The sequence below is a fragment of the Frankliniella occidentalis genome, unplaced genomic scaffold (genome assembly GCF_000697945.3).
Source record: "Frankliniella occidentalis isolate FOCC.00 unplaced genomic scaffold, Focc_3.1 Scaffold203, whole genome shotgun sequence".
NCBI classification, from domain to species: Eukaryota; Metazoa; Arthropoda; class Insecta; order Thysanoptera; family Thripidae; genus Frankliniella; species Frankliniella occidentalis.
Window position 1 is genome coordinate 31558 of NW_026267329.1, and position 8719 is coordinate 40276.

General features: G+C 42.6%; 1 long non-coding RNA gene across 1 annotated transcript; it reads left to right on the plus strand.

The window, feature by feature from the left end:
• Positions 1-2490: 2490 nt before the first annotated feature.
• On the plus strand, positions 2491-7301 carry LOC127750523 (uncharacterized). The gene is made up of 4 exons (XR_008011723.1): positions 2491-2562; positions 6313-6460; positions 6790-6909; positions 6989-7301. It is a non-coding gene; the product is annotated as an uncharacterized LOC127750523 (long non-coding RNA).
• The last annotated feature ends 1418 nt before the right edge of the window (positions 7302-8719 follow it).

Sequence of the window (8719 nt, forward strand, 5' to 3'; positions counted from 1 at the left end):
TTTCCAAAGTCCGAGGTTCATGCGATAGCGGCAAGTGTAAAGAACACGCAGACACATGAGTTGGCCCCATCGGACCATTTGAAGGTTAGTTATCGTGTACGCAGTGCGACAACGACACTCGCGACACATCTTTGTTGGCGGGCCGTTTCTTCGGCATGCGTGGGAGTTCGGGCAACTTCTTGATAGTTTTGGACACAGAAAGTTACGTACTTTTACCCCAACAAGTAGGTTTTCCCCCACTTTCTTCCATTTAAAAAACAAAAAATCGCGAAAAACACGTATTTTTGGGCCTGCTACACTAGGATGCCCCCTTAAAGTCGTTGTCTAATCGCAAAAACGAGGTCATTTCTGAAATCAGCACAAAAAAACGAATTTTATTGGTGCCATCCAAAAGTTGAAATTGAAAGTGCTGCCAGATCGACAACCCCTAATGTACGACGGAGACATTCAGAGACAACTTTAGAGGGTGCAGAGACACCAAGAATGCGGAAGCGGTCTTTTAAGTTTAAGCTTATGCCACGGTAGCGAGCGGGTTCGCCGAGGGGCCTTAACCTCACATTATTACATATTTCGAATGACACTGTCTAGTACATGGTCATGTTTCCTTGCGCTCGTTCCCTTTGTTCGGACGGCTGCGTCATTTACACTTGACGGTGCCTCGCCAGCAGGCGGGTTGTGGCGATGGCGATTAATCGCAACATAGTAATGTTGTCTTCCTCATGCACGTCGGCAACGGCTCACTGCCTCAACGAATTCCAGCAGACGAAGATGTCACCGTTGTCGGACTGCCGCTCGTGCCTATGCTCGCTGATCGTACGCAACTCAAAGTATTTGTCTTTCCACGTCGTCTTTTGGTCGAACCAGACGAGTGCGCGAATTCAACCGTTCTGGGCACACACAATATTGGTTGATGTAGCCCATATAAACGAGAGCGCGCTAAACCAGCTGGACGGGGAAGAAATCGATTGCGCCAGTGCCGACTTTGTTCTAGAGGAAGATTCTCCACTAGGTCAGTTTTTCGACGATGATCTTTAATATCAAGCAACGTCATCGGACGATCCACCACATTTTATACCAAGCAACGTCACCGGATGATCCACCACATTTGATAAAGTTGAAAATTAGTGTGGAGTGTATGATCACGAGAAACTTGAACTCAGAAGATTCACTTCTGAATGGAGCAAAAGTGATCATCGAGGACGCGACGCCACGGCTCCTTATAGTTCGACGGCCTGGAAGTGAGGAGTGCTTCGCCATCCCTCGCATCACGTTTAAATTACCAGTCGTCCGAGATAGCCCTTTGATTGTTACCAGACAGTTCCCTCTAAAAGTGGATTATACTGTAACTGTCTACAAGTGACAAAGTTTGACACTGGACAAAGTAGCAGTTAATGTGACGACCGATCCGTTTGCGCATGGCCTGCTGTACACAGCGCTTCCTCGTGTGGGTCGATGATACCCCTAACACTAGGAATGTGGTAGTCATGTGGCTGTTGAGCCGATTTTAATCTTTGTTTTCAATGAGTTTTAACCAATGTGTGGATGTGTTATTATTTCGGTCGTGCATATAAGTACTCTGCCCGGCTTTCGTTAAAGGTTGAGTTGACCACCTGCAACTAACTAGAGAGCTCGAATAGGGTACCCCGCTCCGGGCACGCGGGCGGGGGCTAAAGAAGAAGGCAAGAAGCACAGAAGCGGGGAGTGGGGGAGCACGTAGCGAGAAGTGGGGGAGCACGTAGCGGCGGCGCAGCGCCTCACTTTTGTGCCTCTTGCCTTCTTCCTTAGCCGCCGCGCGCCTGTAGGGGGGTACCTTACTGGCGACTACTACAAGGGCATGTCGTTTCCAACGCTACGGTTGGGGACGAAGTCTCCGACTGACTACACGTCAAATCGTCTAGGCGGCAGGACTACCCCTTTTGTAATAAAGCATTTCGTTAAAGCTAAAATGCAGACGAATGGGGGGAAGAAGAAAACGGAAATCGCATTGATTTGACATGATGTTTTGACAGGATTGCCCTATCACCAACGTTGATTCTCTGACATCTAATTCACGTCTACACAACGTCTAAAAACGAATCGAAGCGTGAACGTCCACAAGCCCTCTTACTGCATACTTCTAATCCATGTCTACACTTGGCCGTCCAAAAGATCTCATTTTCGCGGCCATTTTCGACATCTATTACACGTCTGTAGTAGATGTTCATTTGACGTCTCTAGGCATCTATCCTTAGACGTTTTTTTGCCATCTATGAGATGTCTACTTTCTATTAGGGAGTGTAAGCACAAGGAACAGTGTAATTCCCAAACCCTATGAAATTGAGTCAACAAATAGTCGCCTGCCGCGTTACCAGTAAAAACTTCACGACCTGTTTAAGAAGCCATGCGCGTGAGAGGCGGTGTTGAGTACAACTAGGTAGTTTAGATAACGGTTTTTAATATCCGTGTTTTTCTAGTCCGGGTGCATCTTCATAAGTATGTAGAGGTATACTTCTCTAACAAGCTATGGCAAACAAAGTGAGACTGCTCGTCTGCGTTCTGGCCCTGACTCTGAGCATTTACACGGTAAAACAAGTTTCTTGAATTGGCCAGGTCGTATTTTGAATTTAAGACTAGCTATATGTACGCCAGACCACGTCTCGCGTAACAGGCTTCGCGATATCTCACGAAACACTGTTACGCTGCGACGCGCCTGGCGCACATATAGCTAGGCCTGCGACGCTGACACCCGAGACGAGCTAATGGGAGGGTATGCAGGAACGGGGCCTTCCGGCACAAACATTTAAAATACTGACAGCATTTGACGGGGGCGTATTACTCAAAAATCACGGACATGAAACGTCTGCTGTTCGATAAAGGTTTTCATTAAAAGTTCGAATTTTGACAGAATGTTCTGTAAAAATCATCGTTTTAGTGAAACTAGATAATCTAGGGACCCTTAATCTCAAAAGAGGGTGAAGTTCGACCCGTAATGTGTGGTTTAAGTATAAATCCCTTTACAATTCTGTGACATTAAGCCTTTTTAACGATTACGTAGAGGATTTTGTCTTTTTCACGTTGTTTTCGACCAAGAAATGCCCCATAGCGCCAAAACGGTACAGGATAGAGCAAAACGGCTCTATCTCTGCCGGTTTGCATGATATGAATTGTTTTTATATTGCAGTAATTAAGCAACCTTTTCCCTCCCAATATTTATTTGTAGCTCGAAAACCGGCTGAGATAGAGCCTTCTCCTTAAAATTTTTACCCAGAGGGCCGTAAAATTGCGTGTTTAGTCAAGAAAAAAATACGCCCAAAATTGAAGTTTTCAAGACCACCTCTTATGGCAGGCCAGAATAACAGGCAAGGTAGGGTTATGAAAACGTTAAATGAAATAAATGAAGGAGAGAATTTGAACCTTCTAAACCCTCCGTCACAGCAGCCGGGATCAGGCCTCGAGCCTGAGTTCTCAAAATGCAGAGTGGTTTATAAAACGAGTAAAAACATTCAAAAATTTCTTTTAAAAATACATTTGAATTCCTTCCACAAGCAGAAATATGAATGTAATAAGACCAGTTACAAGAGAAAAAGTGAGAAGTCAACACTTGAGTCACTACAAGTGAGAAACGCATAATAACAAATAAAAACCAAAAATCCTGAACAGCATAGCTTGATGTCAAGAATATACCTTTTTAAAAAAAGGGAGTACAACTAAGAATTATCTTGGAGGAGGGAGTTATGAAAAGGCTGAGAGATAACAGAAACAATCTCCCTCCTTCATCTGGGACAGTTGGGTTCAAGTGACAAGTGACTCCAAAACTCTCACAGCGCACACGAAGCAAAATCGAAAGCAGTGGCATGATTGGAGTATGCCCAAAAACGATTCAGAGCTATAGTCTTCGAAGCACTTTGTGGACCAATCTACAGGCAAATGGTTGGTTTGTCAAATACACTGCTTAGATGAAATATGGATAAACCTCTAATAAGTCATTAATAAAAATAATTTGTACATACCTTCACTGAGTGAGTTTGCCGGAATGACGAAATCATTGGCTTCTTGCATTCCTTCCGCGATTGGGAAGAACTGAAATTACAAGTAGATTTGATCGGATAAGAACAGTACAATGCCATAAGTTCACATCCTTCAAAGCTTTCATTCTCAGCTCAGCAACAGGGAGCCCATCATTTTCAATGACATTTTCATTGACATTTTCTATATTTTTATCGTCTGAATCCAAAATAACGATGGACTCGTCATTTGAGTTATCGGAAATTTCATCCGGATTATCATCGGACTCACTGTCATTACAGGCTCCTGCTGCTGGTAAAACTTAAAGTAAAGGACTTCTCTTGAAAACAGGCAGAGCACAAGCTAACAGGGTTATTACAAGGTAAATTAGATTTACCAATTCTTCCCTATCTAAAATTTTCTACCACATCTTTGAAATTGTACTCAACAATAACAAGACTCCTAATCGAAAATATAAGAACTTGTAACAATCCTGCTCGACAGCAATGGTAGAATTTACTTACAGAATTTAGGATCAGCAGAGGATTGCTCAGTTCTCTCCTTTTTGCTTCCTGCCCCGGCCTTATTGATCCCCTTATTCAAGGAGTGGGATTTCTTCCTATTGGTAGCTGGCAGCTGGCCCCTGGCCTCTGTTTCGAATTCCTCATCGGAAACTGAGAAGGGGCTTGACTTAGTTGACCTGCTTGCTGCTGCAGGGCGCGGGGGGGATGGCCCAGCAGCCGTCTCAGAGTTAAATGGACCACTGGATTGAACATTCTGGAAAGTCAACACATTCACCAATGAAGAAAATGGCATTGTTACGTAACAAGTTACTTCTTATTAAGGGGGCAGACCTGTAAAAATCATTTAAAAATTCACTTTTTTTTATTGCTTAAAAAAATTCTTTGATCTTTCCTCTTTCCAATGCCGAAAAGCGGATGTCGAAATTCGAAAAATTGCTCTCAGGAGAGCCTAAAACGTGCTGCGGGCGGCCGGCTGGCTGGACCGCTATATCGGCCCTATAGGGCTCGCCTATAGCCACTCAGGACAGGACACACAACAAGGAAGGAGTCTTCTAGAGCCCCGGAATCTTTAAGAACCAGCACAGAAAGTTGCCCCGACTTTTGGTTCGTCGTTGCACATCGGTACTGAAAACTTTAAACGCGTTTTTCTCCCACTTCTGATTTGCGTTACCGTGTGCAGCCTCCAAGCCACAGTTTTTGAGCTACAGCCTAGCCCCTTCGCCTGGTTGTAGCCTAGATAGGTACCTTTCGTTTGACGAGAGCGATTTTTGATATCACATTTCTAAAGTACCGAAATAGGGGATAAAGTACCCAATTTTTACCAAAATTTTAGGTACCCAAACTTTAAGAATTTTTTTCACACACTTAAAAATTTCAAAATCGCTCTCGTCAAACGAAAGCTACATCTTTTAAGAGTAAATGAGTATTTTTGTCGTTGCTGTAGGTCCATCCGTTGTCGCGCAATCCTGCACACGGTCAAGGCCCGTAACCCTCCACTTCGAGACAAAGAAGGGCATGTTCCCGGAGAAGCAAGCAGACGTTGTATACATCAAAACGTAGCTGAATCCTTGCTTTTTCTAAATATCTTTCGTTGAAAGCGTTACGATTCTTCGTTTTCTTGTAGTTACTATTTTCCCAAACCCTTGCGTTTCACAGGTCTGCCCCCTTAAACAGGATATAAGTCATGGGTGGGACAGCGTGAGCCTTATCCTAGCCCGGGTGGAAGGATCTGTAGTTTGACTGCAGTCAAAACTGTAGCGTCCGAACTGCACTTTACGACTACACTCCGAACTGTACTAAAAGTATGCATTATTTCTATGTTGAACTGAATGCGAAAGTGCACTCAATATACTGCGGCTCAAACTGTGCCTAAAACTATAGTTGTACTGCATTTTAATCGTTGTTGTAAGTGTGCTTCGGATCTGTTGTTTACAACTGTTGTTCATAGAGAGTTGTGCTGCATGCAACGACTATAGTCTCACTGTGGTTGTGAACTTGGATTGTTGTTGCATTCTGGCCGTAGACAGAGTGCATTCAGGTTTGCATTACCCGCATCAGATCGAATACCTTTCACATTACACTTTTCTTGTGCAGTTTATAGGCGAACCAAGTACGTATATTCTAAGCTGTGGGTCCATGCTGTTTATAGACCGCTACCCTTGTTTTGAGGTCATCACGCCTGTGAAACGGAGGGTAGGCAATCCCGCCGAGCAGCTCTGTTGAGCGGGCAGTCGGCCCTGCCCCTGGCGGTGGCCCTCCCTTTCGATAGCTCACTATGACAAATTTCTTTGTTATTGCTGTTCAGTATCGATACTAGCTCACTGCCACTTCGTCCTCAAAATTCGCCATACAATTCCAGTCTCGTACCTCGCCGCTTCAATCTGTCTCTCTCATCCCTCATTCATTCGTTCGTCAGCCGTCTATTCGTCGTCATCCATTCACCGACTGTACAGGTGCGGTTTCCGTACGCCTCAAGCACTTGCCACCGTTAGTGTTCTTCGATACTATAAGATCAGTAATCTCAATGTTATTTGTTTGCAGGTAATTGTTGCAATGTGGTCGCTGATGCACCGAAAATTTTTTGCTTCATACTTCTCCTCAACAAGAGAAAGTTTGAAACGGTCGGAAGGGTACGCCAAAACACGAGGTTCTACGAAAGTAGCGACCCGATCCTATGGTTTGGCGAGGAGGCTGTAGTGTTAGGAACAGGATGTGAGTATTTCTCTTACTGATGAAATATATTTTTAATTATTTATCTGATCTCAATCAAACTTTGTTTCAGTGACACGTCAAGAAGCCAAAACCAACGGTACACAGTACTACAATGCTGCATGTGAGGCACATGGAGATGAAGGAAAGTGGGAATTCCAAACACAAACATCGGATGAAGATCTTGAGCCATGTACGTCATTCCCTTTACGATTCTGAAAATTCTGTTCTCTATCATCCACTAGTCCATGTTGTGTTTTTCATGCCAGCAGGCTCCGTCATTCGCGAGTATGGCCCCCCCAGGAAACGGCAAAGAAAGGAATGATTTGTTTTATGTCTAACGTATGTTTAAAATTTTAAGTCTGTATTAATTATTAAAGTGACGTGTACACTTTTCTGTAAAATGTGATATTATTGTGATGTAACACTGCTACCATTAATTATGTCCCTCATTTTTCTTATTAGCTTGTAGTTAAAAATTTTAAATGGCAATTAAAAAATACGTTATTTTATTCCTTGTGTTTCTCTGAGTGTGCCCCAAGAAGGGGCTGGGCGTCTCAACTGTTGACAATTTATTGATTGTAATAAAAAGAATAGAGGTTAATAGCAATTCAGTAAAACATGGTTAAAGAAACAGTTACTTTATTTATTCTTACGAAGTCCTGATAGAAGATATATTATAAAACATAACAGGTATAACAAACGACTATTAGCCTAACAAAAGTGAGAAGTCATAAATCACCATAGTCTTGAGGAACTACGTTAGTCCAATAAGATAGGACCTGCTCTGACATTAAAATAAAAATCTAGCACGTCACTTATGTACTTACCAAACTTCAGTTTGATTGCGTCATCCTTCATTTAGTACTAGGGGTACATTCTTAAAGGACCCCTCACCGGAAGGACCCCCCTAATATTTTTATTATTTTTTTAAATATATTTTGGTGGAAAACTAAAAAATTAATAAAATATTGTAAAATATTGTAAAATATTATAAAATATTCAAAATATATTTCTGAGGGCCTAGAAATTTTTCATACCGTACCCGACGAGCTGCTCGGTTGTTTTCGCGCCCCAGCCGCGGAGTTTGAATGCCTCGAATGAGGAAGGATGGCGAATTTGTCGGTTGCACAGCGCGATAAAGTGTTACTGTGTCTTACGCATTTACTTGTTTGCCTCGACTACACCGGTTCAGTTGTTGGCTTGGCTCCTTGTCCTTGAAGGTAAGAGCAGTTAGGTCCTGTGTTCCATTGCTGTCAAGGCTCATCTCCATCCTTTAAAAAACTGCTGTGTTGGCTGAAATGAGAGTGACAGGAACACTTATCCTATGTTTCACCCTGGTAATTGCATTATGTTCTGTCAGCATCCTTACTGATGGTTGCCTGTTTCTTTTTTGCTTCCTTTCTTTTCAGACGAGCACCTTTGTCCTGGATTCTGCTTTTATTTTTTGGTCGATCCTATATGGTGAGTCTAAAGAGCAAACACTACTAAAGGCATGTCAAATTGTCACTAAGTGCCTCAAGGTTGCTGTTTATGTCTGTGCTTATAATTCTATTTGGTTTGCTGTTTGCCTGCTTCAGAAAGTTTTGTAGATATTAATGCCATTTGCTTTCTGTTCTTTTAGCTTGTCATTTGCCCGGAAATCTGATTTGTTTTCAATCCCCTCTTTGTTTCGTATATTGTCAGTGTAAATGTTTAAATAAATTAAAGTAGTCTAGAAGTATTTTAGTTTCTATTTTACCTGAATTTTGTCGCTGATCGCATATAAACATTAAAATGGCAGGTCTTGTAGGCCTTGCTGCTTTTTACTCGTGTGCTTCAAAGAAGAAAGAGAACACATAGTTGCCAGCAGAGTTTTTCAATTAACTGCAGAGGCTCTGGTAATAAAATTTAGATAAGCATTCACAAACATTTTCTTTGTCCTGGCACACCCGTACAGAGGTGAACTGATCTCAGATGTTTCCAGTGCTTTTCAATTCAAGTTCCATTGACAATAACTACCC